This window comes from Erithacus rubecula (assembly GCF_903797595.1).
Source record: "Erithacus rubecula genome assembly, chromosome: 3".
Lineage (NCBI taxonomy): Eukaryota > Metazoa > Chordata > Aves > Passeriformes > Muscicapidae > Erithacus > Erithacus rubecula.
The window spans coordinates 67,430,388-67,451,254 of NC_136689.1; the positions used below are offsets into that span (position 1 = coordinate 67,430,388).

Below are 20,867 nucleotides of genomic sequence, written 5' to 3' on the forward strand. Positions count from 1 at the left end.
TTGAAGAGAAAGGACAATACAAAATTTTTAATTAAGCTTTCACATTTAGTGGTCAAAAACATAAGTTCTAATGCTTTGCATTTTAGATAGCCATATAATATCTGTGTGTTACAGTTAAAAGAGGGATCAGTGGAGTGGAAAAAGCTCCTAATTACAACTTCATTAAGTGAAGCCAAGTGACAAAGCAGTTGCTGCTGCTTATTATACATAGCTGCTTGGCTATACTGAGCTGATTTTTTAGCACTTTGATTTTCACACCCTGGTTTATAGGCCTCTGATGATCCACAAGCTCAAAGCTAATGGTCTACAGGACCAGATCTCGTTTAAGCATTTTTAATGAGAAACTCAGCAGAAATGCACAGTCCTCCATGGAAAAGGCAAAGGGCAAACAGTGCCCATTGGTACAAACACCATGGGAACCACTGTCATAGTATGATGTCAAAGGGTTCCATGAAAAAATAAATACCAGCACAAACTTCACGTGGTTGACTGGCATCAGGATCTCAGCCGTGTGAACTTGAAGGAAGGGTTGGGCTTTATACCAGATATCTAGGAACTGTTTTTCCAAACCCCCTTAATACTAGGATCAGACAATTGTCTAATAATGATTGGATAGTCCATGACTCTTCAAGTCCAGTGGAAAATGGGATCAGAAACAAGCCAGGTAAGTGGGAAAAGTTGTGGTGCTCATTATTGGTTGCACAGAAACACCTGAATAACTAAAGATGCCCACTTAGAGAAAGCCCCTGTCCCTCAGGTAGCTTTGCAGCAAGCACACCTACATTCAACTAGAGAAAAATGAATTAACATCCAGCAAGCTCCAGCTTCCAGTTCATCATAAAATTTATAAAATAATACGAGTATAGCAAAGGGATTTAGGGTATTAATTTTAAACAGCCTCCAGTTTGCCCACACAGATATAAAACAGAAAAATGCTTGTTCATCCTTTTACTAAATCCATCTCTTGCTTAAGAACATTTTGTCTGCTGTGTTCATAGACCTTCACCTTGGTGTCACAGCCAGGGGAAACCCTTAACAAACTCCTCCTCATTCATGGAGATCCATACTTTTTCTAGAAATCTACAGAAAGACAGAATTGTCACTGGAACAGACAGTGAAGATGTTCACTCTCAGGCCACTTTCCTATGAGCAGCAAGAACAAGGGCAAATTGAGTCAACCAGGAGCTGTGATTTTTTTGCAGGAGTTTAAGCTTTTTTTTTTTCTCCACTTAAAAATAAACCAACCCATTTCCAAAACCCACAAAAGCAAAATAACCCTCCAACAGTACTATAACTCTGCAATCCTGCAACTCAGATCCCTATTACTCTATTAAAATCTGTCTTTGTATTTAAAACAAATTTGGGTTTTCTTCCTTAAGGTTCCAGGCAATGAGCTATCAAGTGCCAAACTGTTCCACTGATCTTTTGAGCAGTAAAAATCTTATTACTAGACAAAACAAGACAAAACCTACAACCAGAAGTGCATTCAAGGGTATTTCTAGCCACAGACTTTCCAGCTAGCTACGCTCTTTCCAAAGAATTAATCAAAATGTGTTAATTCATGTGTGGAAGCTTGATGACACAGTAGCTTCTGTAGGTTAGAATGGAAACCAGACTCCCTGTTCCTGCTTGGTGAGTCCTCTTGTAGGATCTATGCATGTATCTTTATATGGATTTATTGAATCCAGTCGTGGCATTAGGCAGCTAACTATTCCAAACCCCAGGCTGCAGTCAGACTGCTCCCCACACTCCCCAGAGTAATAACAATAGCAGCAACAGCAGGCAGCATCTTCTCAGGGAAATTATCTCAGTCCCAGAAGGACCGAGAGAAGGTTCCTAAAATATTTTGCTCTTGTGGCTTTAGAGCTTCCAGCAAGAGGACAAAAGGAGTTTTGGCAGTGGCACACTAAGAAACCAAGTTGGGTCTTGCTGAAGATAAGTTTGGTCTTTGCCAGATCATTAGTGACTGCAGAGGTGCAGTGCTGGCACATCTGCCTCAGCTATATCTTCCCTCACCCAGCTGGAATGACAGAGGGAGCATTCTGCAGGAACTTCAGAAACGCTCCTTGCATTTCAAGATGGCACAGACTAGACTCATGAGAATGGAAAAAACAACTTGTTTTAAACAATACTTCCAACATTTTTTATCTGCAAGTGCATATCTTTAGGAAGTGAGAGCTTTTCCAACTCCAGGAACAATTGTCAAGGTTTGTTTTTCCTCATTTAATTATTCAGGATACCAAGATCCCTCATTATTCAACAATTATTTTCTTTCTTTCTTTTCTGATGATACAAGCACCTTCAAAGTATTTTAAGGTTTAAGAAAACATTTTAACATTTAGGTAAGACCAGCATAATATATCACTTTCATAAGCCAAGAGCTGCCTACACATCATTCTAGTGAGCACTTTATTTGGAATTTTGTTAATAGCTTACCATCTGTACTTTACGTCATTGTTACTGACAAATAACAAGGAAAGGAATACTCAGAGATTATCTAAGAATCTTAAGAGAAGATTTTATGAGAAAAAAAAAAATTAAAGACCTGAAAACCAGAGGATTATTTCTTCAAAGTCTGAATCAGCTTTTGTAGATGTACAGCAATTGCTTGCATATTGCAAACGCAAGAGCCAACGAAAAGAATTTTCATTTTATTTGTATACACCATAAATCAGTGAAAAAAATCCTAACAGAAAGACAAGACTTTATACAATGAATTTCAAATATTGGAACAAGCAATGCACTACGCTGAGCATCAGAACTTCAGATGGGTTTCAGTTTCCAGCAGACAATGGCAAGAGAAGAGTTAAAACTCAGGACTGCTACTTTTTTAGCCTAGTATTTTAACAATTAGAATATGTTCTCTACTTATCACCTTTTTGTTCTTAAATAGTTTTTTTCAATAGTGTTGATTGCTCCAAGGCTCCTATCTGCAGAACTCTAATGAAACTACAAGGAGTATTTAAACTTAAGGTTGAATTATCAAGTATTTTCAGGATATAGAAAGCAGGAAACAGCAACACATTATGTAATACAGCCATTATATACTGCCATAATAAATATTTAGAAATTCCAAGAGTCTCTAAAGAAGCTTTTCGTGCACAGTATCAGCATTCATCCCTTCAGGGTGTAACATGCAGACTGCTTCTCCACAGGGAGTTTTATCTTATTTCATTTTCGTACTGCATTCCACCTCTATGTCGCCAACCAAATTGTTTCCTGTTTTATTGTACAGAAGACCAAGAAAAAGTTTAGTAGTCACTATCTGCTTTTAATGCATGCTGAACCAAATTACCTAGGGCATCGAATATATCTGCTGCTATTTTACTGTAGAAAGTCAACAGGATCAAAAAAGGTCCAAAATATCTTCTTTTTACACCTAAATTTTATGCCTAATATTTAAAAACATTTTAAGAGCTATTTGAGTTGCTTCATTTTCACAAAAAGCTACAAAGCCTTAATGGCAGTAACTTGTGGGTTTGATAGGCACAATTCACAAATAGACAATAATCAAAACATGAACCATAACAAAGTATTTGCAGATTACTCAAAAGCAAAATGGAAGTGACAGCTCTCAGTGCCAAGAAGACTTAAGCTCATGCTTACTCTGCACTAGAGATGGTTACATCAAAAGTGTTATTTTTATGTTTGTGCTTCTGAGAAGAGTCACGATCATCTTGACTGCTTGAATTAGCAATTACTATTGCTACATTAAACAAAGCCATGTCACTGCCTAATAAAACAACAAGTGATTTGCTTACTCTTCCAGAGAAAAATACCAGTTCTCCTACTGACACTGCTGAAGAAGAGGAGGAAGAAACCATCCTTCTCTGCTCCTGTGAATGGATGAGGCTCTGGCCATGATCAGGAACACAGCAAGTAGAGCACTGACCTAACCCCATACAGCAAGTACTGCATGCACCTGTAACACAAACCCAGCTGTGCACTACTGTCACAAGGAAAAAAACCCAAATACCTCAATGTAGAAGTCCAAGCAATAAAAACAAAACCAGGGCTTTTTTGAAAAACAAACAAAAAAAAAAAATCAATCCCTTGAGCTTGGGGTACAGCCACACCATGACTGGAACAGACTATTAATAGTTCTGACACAGTAAAGAGTTCTCATTGCAAAGTCTGGATTATTCCCACAGAATTCAACACTTGAAAAAGTCTAAAGCATTTGTTTTTCCAGAACAGTTTTATAAACATAACCTAGTCATTAGAATATGCAAGCATACTTTCTAAAGTGACCCATGCAATACCTATTAAAAGGCTGTAACACACACATTTCTGGCAGGGAAGCACATGCACTTCTGAGACCAGCCCACCTTTGAACCTCTTCACTGTCACTTGTGCTTTGAAGTAGGAAACCATAAATGGAAGTTGTTGCTTTCTTCACTTCACATACAAGATGAAAGGTCCTCACAAAATGCACGTCAGATGCCACAGCAACAGATCTTACATGAAAGGCAGCAGAAGTGACACAGAGCTCTTGTCACATGGAACAACAAATCTGTGCTAGCAGCACAGCAACACAAATCCTACCTTGGTGGTGCAGTTAAACACTGATGCTCTTCACTGTGAAATAGAGCCATTTTCATAGAGAGAGATGCATCCTCTGCTCAGCACAAGCTTATTTCCAATGAGCTAGCTCAAGGAAGAGCAGCCTCTTAGCTACAGATATGCTGGAATGTGCCTCAGAATTGTGGGTCTCTACAGGAGGGATAGACTTTTACAGCAGTTTTAAATATTTGGTTTAAATATTATGCACAAAGACACTCCTGGGTTGGTGTAAAGGGCTAGAAAAGTAGTTTGTACCCACTGTGAGCTGCTCAGTAAAGATCTTATGTCATCACAGGTGAAGCAGGATGCTGGTTACTAGGTGGTGAAACAGCCTGAGGGCAAGTCAGCAAATTACACCCAACTTTGTTTTCAGCCTTGAGAAACATACATCCTTACATTTAAAAACTTATAATTTAGAGACAAATAATGAAGAGCTAGGGGGAAAGCAACTCCAAATCCAGTGCAGTAGACCTTCTCATTTACAAATTTTACAATCCAATTAAAAACAAAGAAAAAAATGAAGAATACTAACTTTAAAGGCAGCTTCTTATTAAAAAAAATAACGAAAAAACAAACACCACCACCACCACAATACCCCAAACAAAACAACCAACCAACCAAAGAACCAAAGAGAAAACTACTATTCCTGTATTACTGCACAGACCGTTGTAGTTTCTGTTTTGGTTAGTTTTAAACAGAAAGCCAAAATCATAGCAGCATTACAGCAGCAGGCCATGTTAAAAGCTGTAAAAAGGAGCTGAAGCAATCATTTGCTTGAGTATCAACATAAGTTGCACAGCACACAAGTTTCTGCATGCTTGGGATCTTTCTCTTCTGAGTAACACCTGAGAAACACACACGAGAAAATAATTCCACAGCCTTCTATGACAGTAACCATGCATGCTAAAAAATATATAATCCTGTGTCACTTACAGTATTCAACCAAATCTGGAGTATTTGAGAGAGATCCTACTTATTGCAGAGGGCTTGGACCAGATAACATTTAAAGGTCTGTTTCTACCCAAACTACTCTGATTCCACGTTTTATTTAATACACAATCATCAGCATCTCCATGGCTTTCTAACCCTCCTGGTATCTACATACATACAAAACAACTGAACGTTCCTGGCCAGGGGACTGGATAAGCCTACAGCTAACTTGCACTTAGGTATGACAGACATGTACACTTTTTTTCATTTTAAAATTTGAATTAAATTAAAAAATTTTGTTCTTTAAGTTGCCTGGAGAACTTTTACTTTCCAGGAGCAAAGAGAGCCTAGGATCTGTCTCTTCCTAAGTACTAGACTGATGATCTGTGGTTCACGTCTCCTGGGATGAAGCCCAGAAATGCCTTTAGTAAACAACACAAATACTCTCAGAGTTGACTTGGCACAAAAAAGAACATCTAGCTCAGGGTGAAGAAGCTCCACATAACTATGAAAATTATGCCAACTTCAGCTTTTGCATACTCTGTGCTTGCGTAGTTATTGTGAGCTGAGGTCACAAATCACTGTAACAGAGCATGGGCCTCTAACATGCTGCACAATTTTCTGATGCAACTTCAGTTTTTTTAAGTAATCTGACAGAAGACAAACACCCTGAAAAAGTATTTTCCATTCTCCACCATCTTTTAACTATACTTTTCCTGCCAACTGTTTATCTGAAAGCTGATTTTGACAAGACAGATAAACCTGCAGAATGGTGCTGTTTACATTTGCCTTTTTCATTTGGGAATGTTTTTATTGGGAGTTCATGTCATTGTTTTGGTTGGGTTTTGGTTTTTTTTTACCTTTGGGGTTTTTTTTGGATGTGGGCTAGTATTTCTACCTGCATTATCTCATTGGTCCCTGCAACTATATTCAGAAGGATTTCAAATGACAAATAGAGAAATCTAAGCTGTAGAGGACTCCACATACAAATACATATGGCAATTAAAGTACTTGCTCTGGATTAAAGAAGACTAACACAAAACATTAGTACTAAGGAGCCTCCATTTACATCTAAAATCAATTTGTTGGCAACAGACTTATTTAATGATCAGACATACAAGGGAAAAGGTGTATCAGGATGTTAATGGGGAGACTGTGCATGAAATCACCTCTCAGAAAGCACAATCCCTACACAGAATCATTTTGATGTTTGCAGAGCATTTAATACTTCTTATTTTTAGAAAAGGTAATACCCACTTCTTAGTCCTAAACATGAGATAATGGAATGCTTTCCTAACTTGCTCTGAGAGCAGGGAATATGTAGAACATCAATTTCTCTCTCAAAGTAGAAACACAAAATGTTTTGGGATGGAAGGGACCTTGTAGGTCACCTAGTTCCAAATCCCCCACTATAAGAAGGGATAATGGAGATTCCAAATTTCATCCTACTGGATTCATACTGTTTAACATACAAAGAGGTGGCTTCCTTTCCATGTGCATCTTGTATCCCCCTTCCCATTATGGAATTCAGTTGACCTGCAAATTAAGGACCTGCAAAACTATCCAGAAGTGAGAGCGAGCTGCTGCAGATGATTGAGCTTTCAGTATCAGTGTATTTTGTATTTTTACATCTTATTATTGTTGTAGATAGTTCTATCCACTAGCCCCCCTGGGATAAGGTTTGGCCTAGTTTTCAAGAGCAACTTGAAGATTAGGAGGTGGGAACAGATGGTTTCAGTCAAAGCCCTTTAAATCAGTTCCAAAGTGTAATATTTTCACATACTCCCCATGCTTACCCATCTAAAAAATAAAAAGAACAAAAATCAAAAAGTGACAGAAAAGGAGAAAAAAAAAAAAGATTAAACAGATTAATTCATTTGGTCTGACTTTTGTACTTCAAAAACTTAGTAAGTTTTAGTACATAATAAAACACCCAACCTACCGCACTTGTACTATTATCATTACATTTAGCACATGACATGACAAATACTGAAAATCTTTAGCCTTACTAACATACAGAAAAAATCTTGGATTATATTCCAAGTAATTAATCTGTTGCCACACAGTGCAACCAAGTCTTATAACGATGAAGTTCAACATGGATGAAATGTGGTATCTAATAATAACAATTTAATAAACAGTTAACAGAGGACTCTGTTAACTCTCATGTTATCCTCTCTATAATAATTTGACACATCTTTTGTATAACAGTTTCTCACACAGTGCTGTAAGGGAACAAATCAAGGAAAAAAAATTAGAAAATAAAATACATCTGATTAACAGCAAAAAACAAGAGTTCAGATCATGTAGCCTGGAGGTCTCATTGCCTGTCAGGCAAGCAATTTCTCATTTAAAACACAGCATTTTAAAAATAATTACTATGTGTTTCCAAATTAAGAGGAATTAATTATTAATATATTAATTAATAATTGGAATTCTGTGGGATAACTACCACTTCATGAAGATCCTTTAAATTACAATCATTGATAAAAACAACTATTTCCCTATTGCCCTCTTATTTTCAATCACAGTTGGTAAAGCTAAAGGTTTTTAAAATGAGCTCTAGTTATGTGAGAGGAGTGTCAAATGTAATTTGTGTACTAATAATAATTTCAGTAAAGGGAAGAAACTGTGAACAGGTCCCTTTGGCTCTCTAAAAAAAAAAACTAGAAATAATTGACACTTAAGTTTCCCCTTATTTATAGGTTATGTTTACAAAAAAATAACATCTGTGCTGAAGTCCTTAAAATGAATCCACCTTCATTTGCAGGAAACATTTTTCACTACAATTTTATAATGTACTGACAAAAATAATATCTTAGATGGGCAGATTTAATTTAGCAAGTATATAGTTTCTGATTTTATACAAATTTAATCAGGTTGTACAGGCAGCTTTGTGTAGGTTAAAAGCTAAAAAAAGCCAAAACCAGCACTAATTCATGAAGATCAAGAACCCACATGAACAACCAGCAGCACTTTGCAAATACCAGTCCAATGAAAGCCAAGGAAAAGCACATCAGAAAGCTTAGTCTGAAGCGAGGTCCCTGTGTATTAGTGGAAGTGAGTCAAACACACATTTCCATTTAACTGCTTCGTTTAAACCACGCTCTGCCATTACAGCACCATAGTGCCACCCAGAAGAGATGCTCCAGCCTCAGCAGAGCCCAGCTGGGGTTTGGAAGATGGGAGAAGCATCCTCTGTGCTGGAGGCCTTGCCACATACCCAGCACCTCAGCAAAGTGTATGCTGACAGCCAAGTTTGCTCACATCCATGTGCACTTTGGGATGGTCTTCTCAAACTCCTAGGCACAGGAATGAAAGCTACTTCAAACAGATTAAAACTACGTGACATTTTTATTCATAACGTTTAATGACACCATGGAAAAAGTTTCTCTTCAAATATTAAAGGCAGAGTGTCCATCCTTCCACACCCCACAAAACCAAAAGTGCCAGTTTATATAAAAAAAAATAAATCTAACCATAAATTAAAAGTTAAACTACATTTAATTAAGTTTCAATTGCTTCCTTGCCTTGAAATGTAATTGCATTTTCAATATATTGTCCTTGCAACCTTTAAATCTTCAAATTATTTATATTCCATGGCATTAGAAAGCCACATCTCACTTTGTTAACAGTGCACTTTGTCAACATGTTAACATCTAACAGTGAATATGCATATGCAACATATCATTAAGAAAAATACTCCTCCTATAAAAATATTAGTATTTGCTTGCAAAAAAAAAGTCAACTTTATACTTGTTGACAAAGAGGATAATATATTGCAGGCAATTCTATTTTATCAATGGGTCTCATTATATTAAACTTTCTTTTGCTTCTCCTCCCGGCTAATCTTTTGTTTTAAGGCAAACCATTCATGGATTAAAAATATTTCAGCTTTATTAAGGAAGCCACTGAATCAATGGAAAAATTGCCCTGTGAATAAGGGCAGATTTTCATACTAGATACTGTTACATGGATTTTTTCAACCATTAAATTGCAACAATATCACTGTTTCTAGACTGCTGAATCTACACTGATACTATCATAAATAACTTCTATTGATCAGCTGCATGTCATTTTTGGGAAATTTTGACTTCAATATGACTTGATGTTAATTGCCAGATTTTCAATAATTTATTTTAAACTGAAGCACTGGAGAGAAAGTTCAAATAATTGGCTTTGACTTATTCAGTAAAAATAAAGAATAACCTACACTAATATTTACAGAGGAATTCTAGTTCAGTACCTTAACCACAAATCTAAGGCAATGAATTACAAGTAATAAACTACTTACACAATTTAAACACTGTTAACAGTATGCAATTCTCCAAAAACCACCCAAAGTTTGTCTTCAACTGACTTGTATGATGTCCTTTTAAATAACAATTAGCATTCAGCATTTACAGTCCAAATTTGTAATACATATTCCTTATCATTATAAGCTATTAAAAAATATAATGCAGAAATGTATACAGTAGCATTATGAAATGCAGCCATTCACTGGAATTTGCAGGATTCAGCAATGGTTCATCTAAATGGGACAAAATGAAAATGAACAACACCTAGAAATACTGATAGCTGAACAAAATTGAAGTATTAGAGTACAGTAACAACAAACTGCAAGCATGAAATGCTCCCAAGCACTATAAAGAATCTCTGCCAGCAATGTGAGGTGCCTTCAGATCACACCTCATGACAACTCAATCAGCCAGCCCCATTTTTTTTTTCATTAAAAGTATTGCAGCCAGTTTCAGGAACATCTAGCACATGAAAAAAAAACCCAAAAAATAACACCCAGGCAAAACAAATTTGAAATGTTTTAAAGAATTCCTTGCATAGTACTTTTGAAAAGAATTTTCATGTATCAGCTATTTATATACTGTATTGTTTTAATTAAGTTGTAACTTTTGAAATTTGCAGGAACAATTATAAACCTTTTTTATTTCAAATAAACTTACGAAGACTGCTACTGTAATTCAAATTCATATATGGAAAAGATAAAATATAGATCAGTATCACAAAAAAAAGCATCTTATCCTTTACACAATGCAATTTTTTTTTTTTTTTCAGTGGAATTGGGATTTTAGATAATGTGGATTTAGCAAACTAACTGAATCTTTTACTAACTCCAAAGACTTAGCTCTGCTGAATGTATGCAATGTTTTCAGGAGCATTTTTTAGAGCCTTGCAATTAAATTTTACTGCCCAGCTAACTAAATACATAGGTTGCATATGCCTTGTAATTAAAATACATCATTTCTGGTGGATGTTCTTTGCCACAGTGGAGTTTTAGAAACAAGTCAAAGGAAAAATATTACACCAATATAAAATTAGAAAAGCTCCCCAGAACTCACAGCTTGTTACACAAACACACAGAGCTTTAAAAAATTCAGGAATATTAAGCATATTAAAATCTTTAAAGTAGTGCTTAAAGCTTCTAGCATCCTTTAATTTGTTTTTACATCCTTGTTTGATGCTGTAGTCTTTGTTCTGATGCTATGCCAGTGAAATTGCATCACCATGAAGCAACATTATGCAAGAATGTCTGGCTAAAATTAAAATGCTATTTCTCAGCATCACATACTTACAGGAAAAATGCAGTTCAGACATTCACAATTCAATTATGCTAGCCAATATATTTGGTAAATACTTAATGAAAAATAGGGCAATGAAAATCTAGTATGCATAGTTGTATAGGAAGATAAACCACCAGACTAATCCTGTTGCTCTAGCCAGTCTTTTGGAGTCCAAATCTATCACCAAATATGCCCAGTACAGCTCCATTTCAAAAAGCTGGAGCAATAAAAACTAATTGAAATTGGGGAGTTCTTAAAAGTCAGACAGTAGTGGATTTTTTTTTAATTAAGCTTTTTCCAAATAATCAGCTATTACATAAAACGTACCTAACCTCTACAAAACAAGTTGCAAGTTAGAGCACAAACACGTAGCAAGATGTTCTCTGTCTCCAAACCTGAGTGTTTTGCACAAGCAGGGGTAAGCTCCTATGTTACAGTTCTTCAGCTTCTAAATAAAACCAAGAAATTTCCTGAATAGCTGTTTATTGCCTAATAAAATGTAACACAGCATCATCACACTAAGATTGAGCTGCAGTAACAGTATTTAAACCATTCTGATTCCTAATTCTGATGAATTATCAATTCCAGATTGTTTACAAATGTTAACAGAACAACCAGCCATCTCCTTCTCAAAACACAGTCAGTTAAGCTACAACATTCTGTACAGATTCTCTTATGGTTTTTTGCTATAAAAGTAAAAAAGAACACAACATCAGGAGATCCTAAAAATCCCAAAATGTCAACTTTCACTTTTTCCTAACAGCAACATTTATTGACAAAAATGAAGTAGCAAAAAAAAAAAAAAAAAAAAAAAAAAAAAAAAAAAGGCTGAATGCGGTTCTGGAACTTATAAACAAATAATGTTTCCTTCTCTTTCAATTTCTAAAACATTCAAGGAAAAATCAAAACTTGTGCCCATGGTCTATTGTAACAGTGGAATTAATCTGTGTTCTGTCACTTCTGGACACACAGCCATTCTAAATCATAGGGGTTCTGTGAGTTTGATTGTGCACGTCTCACTGCAACAGCTCTTTCACAGAAATGTTTTGTGTGATTTAGGTTTTCTCAATGCTGTTTAACACACTAAGAAAACAAATGAAACCATTTTTTTAATGCAGAAAATAATTTATTTCTCTTGTTTTGCCTATAAAACACCAAGAAGCTTTAAGACACACGGTCTATTTCATCCACAGATTAAGGAAGTCGAGAGGATATACATACATTTTTAAAGTTGCATAAACCACAAAGCCAAACTTACACAGAACAAAGAACAAATCTAGCATTACTCAGCAAGAAGACTGGAAACATGCACACACACATACACCCCGACAGTTCTAATGAAACTAAAGGAAAAAAAAAGAAATACTGCTTTGTTATGCAAATACACCATTTCAAAACTGAGAAAATTAAATGATGTCATTCAAGCTAATATCCTTGCCTCAATAGAAAAGTGGCAAGAGACAACAACAACCCTCCCTCCCCAGCAACCCCTTTGCAAACATTTCAATGAGGTTTGGCTTCAACAACAGTCTGTAGCATTTAGCCTCAAGAAGAATTACCGATAGAGTTTTGGAACTGCTTATTTTAAAAAGTTTGCATTTGTTCTGCCAACCTAATTCATCAAGACAATCTGTGCAATGGATGTATTATTGTGTAGTAATAGATTTTTCATAGCTTTCATTTCTAGTGTTCAGAACAGCAATTGAGTAAATGGTTTGTAAAAATATAAAAACACAACCATATTATTTCTTCTAAGAGTTTAAAATGTCTCAATGGAAGTACGTTCAGAGAAACAAGGAAAAAATTATATAACAGATTCAACACTTAGCAAAATAAAAAATCTATTAAAATAGCTTCATATGATTACTGATCCAAAAAAATCACATGCATTTCCTTAATTTCATAGCTTAACCCATGTTCACATAGCAGATATTGCATATAATCGTTATGCCTACATTTTTCTTAAAATTGCCACTGTAAGAAATAAAATATTAAAATAAGCAAATTAATAAAATAAACCAAAACACACACAGAGACACACTCATTCATCTGCATGAGCAGTAATTTAGGTACAATGGAAAAGCTCCAAAAGTCAGAGCTATTATATTAACATTTTCCACAGGGTATGACAAACGATACTGAAAATCACCTACACTCTTGCAGATCTGTGTTACCCTCCAACCTCAGTAAACTGCAGCAGCTAGCACAACACTTCAAAGTGAGTCAAATATAATTTTCTTTAAACCTGTAAAAAATAAATTACATGGTGGTTTGGGTTTCTTAAAAGCTTGATGAAGAGGGTGGATGGATCACTAAAATATCAAATCAAGGGAAAAGAAATGTAATTACATGAGAAGCAAGTTCTTATCAAAACAGAAACCTGCCAGATATCCTCAAGTTGCTGAACAGTTTTTCAGGCAGCAGGGTTAAAAAGCACGTTTACAGAAAGTAAACACTTAATGAGGTCTATCATAAATATAACCAGTAAAGCTAATGCTCAGCCAGGATGGTTGTACTCAGAGCTGTGAGAGAAATAAAATATATTTCAAAATAAGATAGCACCCCATACTGACCTTTCTAGCCTTGACACAATGTCTACACCCATCATGTTATACTACTCCTAATAATTTCTCAACTTCTTTTATATCTTTCTCTGTGATAAAATAGATTAAAATAAAATAGATTAAAATCTGAGGGCTTGAGCAATAATCGACATCAAAGCCTTCAATTCTACCTTTTATTTTGGGATCGCCCTACTCCAAAATTTTAGATGTAGATGAGCCTACAACAAAATATGTTAATGCCTACGATGACTGCAGCTATTTTACAGCCATTAATTTTGTACTTAATAAATACTAAGCCAAACCCTGGACTAGTTTTATTAATCAAACACTTCTAGAGACAGAGCTGCAGTTTGACCCATTTAAATAGCAAACCTAATTTTGGGGATCAGAGCAGAACGAACTGCAGCTCTTTTCCTAAGAATGCTGACATTTAAGTAAACCTTACCAAAGAATGCTTGCCTGATTGAGGACTGACATTTCCTTTCTCTAACTGGCTTAAATAAAACATAGGCTTTCTGGCCAACTCCTACAGTACCCCAAGGCAGCTGTATATCACTTTCAGTTGCAACTTGTGAATACTTTCTTTTTCTTTCTGTCTCTTTATTTTGACATGCATATTATGTTAGCTGATTTCAATCATGTTGCATGAGTGGATGACATACCTTAAAAGATTAAGTTTTGCCACCTGGGACTACTCCAGAAATTCAGTACTTTATAGAATCTCATACCCTTCTTCATCCTCTATGCGCCTGCACTATCAATAGTAGCTTTCTTCCCTATTTTATGCCAAAGGACAAGTCTTTCAAGGCTGCAGTTGATACAAGTCAGCTTGAAGTGTCATTCCCCCCCATTCCCATTCCAGGATGGAGCTGTTGCATTGTGTACAACGCTCTGCTGCCATCTATTTGACACAAGAAATACAACGCTGTGAATGCCACAGCTGGTTTTGCCTTCCCTTTCCCCCACCTTTCTCTTCCCTTGCAGCAGCTGTTAGAAGAAAACTCTCAGGGAAGCTTTTGATCACTCCTCCCTGCCCATGCCCAGGAGCAGAAAGCACTTCAGCAATTACTTTTGTACTAGAAAAAATAAATAGTTACAGTAACAGCAGAGATTTGGTTATTGCAAACAAAAGCAAAATTATATGATACACTACTCTTCTCTTAAAAGGGAATTCAAGTTAAACTTCCATTTATAGGCCAAATCTAAATAAAATACACTTTAAAGCAATTTTTAAAAAATTTGCAACTTAATTATGCAGCAGCAGAGCTCATTGAGGGTTTAATTTCAGCAGATATCCAGACATAACTGGGGTCATGGCACTGAATGCACATGGATTCACCGGCTGTCCCCCTTCACTACATTAGACTTAAAATTCAGAAGTCAGTTAGGAAGTCAAATCACAGAGGCTCAAAGTAGAAACCACACACAAAGCACGAGATGAAGGAGGTGATACTTTACCCGTCATCAGGGTCACAAAAATAAACACCACTTCATTCATCACAGCATTCAGCCTGCTTTGTGTGTGACTGCACAAAACAGCAGCTGAAAAAAGTCCCCGGCTTGCATTTGTAAAATATCATGCAAGAGACACCCACTGAAGCCACAAAAAAACAACTCTAAAGGAATCTATAATCTTCTATTACAGATCCACGACAGTGTACATTCTGCTCTTTAAATACTAAACCATATGGAAAGGTCCTGTCTCAGGGCTCAGTCTGGTCCTTTTCACATCCCTGATTAAGTATTACTTCTTTTTTTACATGGCTGCTTTCCCAATACACTTTAGCAACATATTTGTAGGAATGTGCTTCAGCATTTACCCTGGAAACGATTCATAAAACAACAAAATGAAAGACTAAAAAAGTGCAAGCTTTTCACAGGAATTATGAATAATGTCACTGTGATCCAAAAAGCATATGAACTCTTGTGTATTTTTCTACAGAGAGGGAAAGAACACCTTAGTTCAGAACAAGAGAAGGAGAAAAGGAGGGGCTTTGTTGCTGTAGGGAGGGTGCAGGTAAGGATAAAATGAGAGATTTGAAACAGGAGGGCACAGAGGCAATACCAGCCTGCAGCAGAATTCATGAGAGTTCTTCTCATAACATACATAACTTAACAGTAGTTAAAATATACCCATAAACATAATGCCTTGATTTTCTAATTGGTATTAACATAAATAGTACTTGGTTTGGGGAGCAATTAGTTAATGCTCATATTTGCTAATAAATACTGGTACCACTGAGTGCATTGTTCCATTGTTCTTTTTATGTATTCATAGCCTTTGCAGCTATAATACATATAGTTAACTATTAAAGTTAATCTGTTTAATAAAATTAATAGCTGCACTAAGTTCTTTACGAACACTTGGTTTTAAATCTATTTAGTCTGACAATATAAGCTGCAATTACAGGATTGTATAAAGTTGCCATAAATATTTAGTGGACCAAGAGAAGAGACGTATGTAATTCCAATTGCTAACTATTACTGGAATTACCTTTTCTTCCAGGCCACACAGAATCTGTTTGAGCAGGTACTGAACATATTATACTAAAAGCATTGCCCAATATATTTCAAGTGGAAGGCTACCTAAAGTCTGACCACTCAAAAGGAATTAGATAAGTTAAAGAGTTTAAGGTACACACAGCAAACCAACACACATAGAAGCATTTAAAAGAATCACTTGAGAGGCTTACTCTGCCCTCTGGTGCACTCCCTCCCACAAGGACACAGCATCCTGCACTTAACTCAGGAAAGCATCCCAACAACTGCAACAGTCTGAAGCTGAAGCAGTTAAAAGGGTGTGCTGGACAAAATGAAGACAGTTCAGCACCTTGCAAGATCACACCCTGGGAAACACCAGCACTAAAAGCACTAAAACACTGCAGGACAGAAGGTAGCCCAGCTAGTTTTTATTCCTTTGTATTTATAGAGAACCTAATTGTCCTGGCTAAGGACCAGGAGCCCCCATCTAAAGCCCTGTGCAAACACAGCACTTGCTGGTTAGTTTTCCAGCTGTGTTCCCAAGGCTGGTGTTATGAGCTGGCACCCCCAGTAAAGAGATGACAGGAGAGTGACAGGTACCTGGGCACACCAGAGGCACAGCCCCAGAGAGCTCCTACAGCAGGCACAGCCACCCAGGGCAGAAGGCTCTACATTTGTAGCCTGACAGCCTAAACCTGGTTTGGAAATTCAGCTTTTGGCTGAATTGAACAGCCACACACACTAAATTAGAAGGAATTTGATATCCTATTGAGACTATAAGATGTTTTATAAAGTATAGCCATAAAATTCTCTAATGGCATAAAATTAAGGTTTGTTAGGCGTGTTTTTTCTGTGAATAAGTTGTACTACATCTCTACAGAGCACTGCTAATATTCTTTAAAATTAACTAGACTGGATCTTGTTACACTGAACAGCCAAAATTTTTCTTCTATAAAACATACAAAAAAATCCATTCATTTTCTCAGAAGCTGTGAGCTTCTGTGACATTCATAAGAAGCTGAAAACCCATGCAACAATAAATATATTAAATAGTATACATGATATTAAATATTAATATTAAAATTATAAAATATAAATATAAAATATTAAATATACATAATATTTAATAAGTATAAATAGACATAATGTTTAATAAAGTATAAATATAAATGACAAAAACATACTGAATTATAAGAACCACAAGGTACAGTAAATCCACGAATTATGCAATTATATGCCTTGCTACTAATGGAATACTGGAAAAGCTTTACAATTAATTCTTTGAATTATTTAGGCTACAGTTTCAAATAAGCAATATGGTATTAATGAAAAAAAAGTTTAAAAGTCTAAGTGCCTAACAACAAACATCATTTTTTGCCATGAGAAAGGAAAGAACCAAACTGTGTATTTATGTGTTTTATCACATAAAAACAGAAGTAGCATCCTTAAGATTCACTTGTTAATGATATTTGTGTGTGACAAAAAAAACCCCACCAAATTAGAGAGAAGTATTCCTGTTTAATGGACCACACTACTAAAACACATCTCCAGTGCAGAAGAATTTTCAGAATTAATACATCAAACACACAATGACAGCAATCACAAAGAGTTATTTGGCTTCAGTGTTACTGAGATATTTAGAGCTAAGGAGAACCAATCTGAAGAGTTTCCAACATAAGGAGCTTTAATAGAGAGGAGGGCACATTCCCAAACCTGCCTATTGAACAGCGTGAGACTCAGAAAGGATGCCAGAGCTCTGCAATCAGGAGACTTCAGTACTCAGTTCCATGCTAAATTATTCAGTGCCTTGACTTTCCTCATAGGTAAGCCCTCACTGTGCATGTGCAGTGAAAGTGCCTTCATGTGAAACTGCCCCAGAACAACACCATCCTCTCCAACACTGACTGTCAGAGATGATTTTCAGCTATACTAACTGCATTGATAGAAAAGTGATGGGGGAAGAGTACTGCCCCTATGACATCACTGGTAAAACCTGCAGGAGAAAGTGAGCAATATATAATTTTAATTATCAGATTCACTTGTGTACTAAACAGGAGCTCACCAAATTCCATGCCATCATCCCAACACTACCTTCTTCACTATAAAGTTGAACAGCACCACCTCCCCCCAGCAATTATCACAACCACAATTACAACTGCAGGAAGAAGTATCCCATAGCAGATTGATAGGAAATGAAAGATCTGTTTCCTGTATGGTTCATATTCCTCAGACTGCAAGGAGTCTGGGGATGCACACAGGCTTTACAATGTCATGTAGTAGTAGATAAGGCTTTCTCACATATTCTGCTCCTTATGGGTCAATTTACCCAGAGAACTACAATTCAAAACAGGAGGACATATAAAGACTGGATAGAGAAAATGGGGCCAAACTGTTTATTTAGTAGTCATGAAGTGAATGTGCTGCTGTTTTCTGAACATCCCATGGTAAAGCCACAGTACAGAGAGCTAATCCCTGTTTCTCACCAAAACAGACAGGAATGCACACTGGATAATTTGTTCCTACTGATGATATCATTCTGTTAAGTTTACTGTTTTTAATGAGAACAAGTTTCAGTTTTTTCTCACTTTCTTCCACGTACAAGATCAGATCAGCCTCCCAGTGACCTACTTTATGAGTCACAGTCCTCACTATTTATGAGTCAGAAAAACGTCTTCTCTGACAGTATTTCCCAGACTACTGTGGGTTCATTCCAAGAACCAATTTCATCTTCATTGGTTTCCTGTAGGAAACCAGACCAACTTCCTATGATTTTATTTTCCTTCATTTCAGCATGGCTCACATAAACTAACTGGAAGTGAGAGTGATAGAAAACTTTATTCTGCATAAACACAAGCCAATACAAACACCACCAAAAAATCTGAAGACGTCACCAGTTCAAAGTGACCAGAATGTGAAGCAAGCTAAGATTAGAAGTTCTTTTCCCTCCTTCCCCAAACATGATACACACAACCAAACCCAGTATGTTTATATAACACAGTCTAATGCTAACAGCTGTTTAGGTCCCTGGTGAAGACATTCACCTGAACAGATGGTCAATAACATAGCCAAGTCTCCTGAGCACCTCAGTCAACAGACTTGGGGTGCTTACCTTCTCTCCTCAATTGCAACAACAGAAATGCTACTGGAGATGCTAGGAAGCAAGTACACCTTGAAGTTCATCTAGACTCCCCATAGGACTGTTAACATGGCCTAAGCATCAGCCTGCAGCATCCAGGTCAGCTTCTAATAGAGCCTTTTTCATTGTCCTCCAGGACATTAGGACATTAGATTTCCAAAAGCCAATACTCAGCACCAGATGTGCACTGGCTCAGAATCACAGAGTAGTCTGAGCTGGAAGGGACCCAAAAGGATCATCAAGTCCAGCTCTTAAGTGGATGGCCTATATGGGAATCAAACCCACAACCTTGGCATTATTAGCCACATGTTCTAACCAACTGAGCTAATCATGCAGTGAGACACTTGAGGAATAATCCTTCCCATAACCCATGGCAGAACCATCTGAGAATCTACAGCAGCAGCACGGGCACCACTATTACCCCTTCATGCCCTCCCAGTGCTGTGACCAAGCTGTGGCAGCATGTGGAGATAGATGATGTGAGCATAGTGCCAAGATTCTAGTCCCAAATTAAGTGGGACAGGTAATTCCCACAGAGATTGCTACACAGTGAACCAGTTCAATAAAAGGGATGCTGGGACACCTAGCTGTGGACTGCAAATACCCAGCATAGTTTGGTGGCTCAGATTTCACTCTGCAAAGCAGCAGTTCAGTTATCTTATGGACTATCTTCTGCCCTTGGACTCCTGCAGCCCTGTTGTTATTCTGCTGTACATGAGCTAACAAACCAGACCCATGTTAACACAGTTAATTCAATCATGGAAGCAAATTAAAAGCAGAATTATTCTCATTTCATGTCTGTGTTCTGCTGTGTGTGTTGTCAATAATTGCAGCCTTTCAATGTGATTTCCTCTTGCTGCGTTTCAAGGCTTACAGTGATAGGAACAACACACTGCTTTCTCTAGGAAGGCTTACTTAGAAAACTAAAGCCAAACTGATTTTTAAGAGGCTGAAATACTCCTTCACTTCTCACCTCAAGAGAAGCCAGGGAATTTATCACTTTAGAATGCTTACACATTGTACACAATAAGGACAGGACATATGACTGATGCACAATTTATTTTAATGACAACTTGCTACCTGGACATCAGCTTCAGCTTGTCATCATAAAGTATGAACAAGGATTTTGCAAGTAAATAGTGGCCACTTGTTAGTAAACTGAGCTTTTACAGCAGTGTAGGTTAATAAACGTAAACCACAAAGTTATTGCCTCTACTATTCTTTTTCCATCCTTTTGATGCAGCAGTACTTGCCAGGGTCAAATTATTAGTTTTTTTAATGATCCCTTTATATTCCAGTTTCTCTAACTTCATTTTCTGTAACCAAAACCCCCAGAAGTGTTGTAATACACCAGGTAGTAACAGAGCTGTTTTCACTGTTTGTAGGTCAACATTTCAAAGATTATCACCTGCACGACAACTGGTATAAAACCAGCCTCTATAGAATGATACATTCTGATATACAGTGATTTTAAACAAACCAAATAATGTTGTTTTAAGTACTGCTTGGTCTAAGAACACTGCATAATTTCTCAGCTAGGACTGATCAGCAAAGTCTACAGCAAAAGTTGTTTCACATAGCAGAAAAACCAGATTTTTAAACATGCAGATTTTGTTG

At 36.7% G+C, this 20,867-nt stretch overlaps 1 protein-coding gene and 1 long non-coding RNA gene across 3 annotated transcripts in view; both read right to left on the bottom strand.

Moving 5' to 3' along the window:
- Positions 1–20,867, bottom strand: part of GMDS (GDP-mannose 4,6-dehydratase) — a 397,060-nt gene that overhangs the window by 308,969 nt on the left and 67,224 nt on the right. The gene's annotated exons all lie outside the window — the stretch shown is intronic.
- Positions 9,373–11,516, bottom strand: LOC306799663. Its single transcript, XR_013773660.1, has 2 exons — positions 11,397–11,516; positions 9,373–10,253 (listed from the first exon to the last, which is right to left on the bottom strand). It is a non-coding gene; the product is annotated as an uncharacterized lncRNA (long non-coding RNA).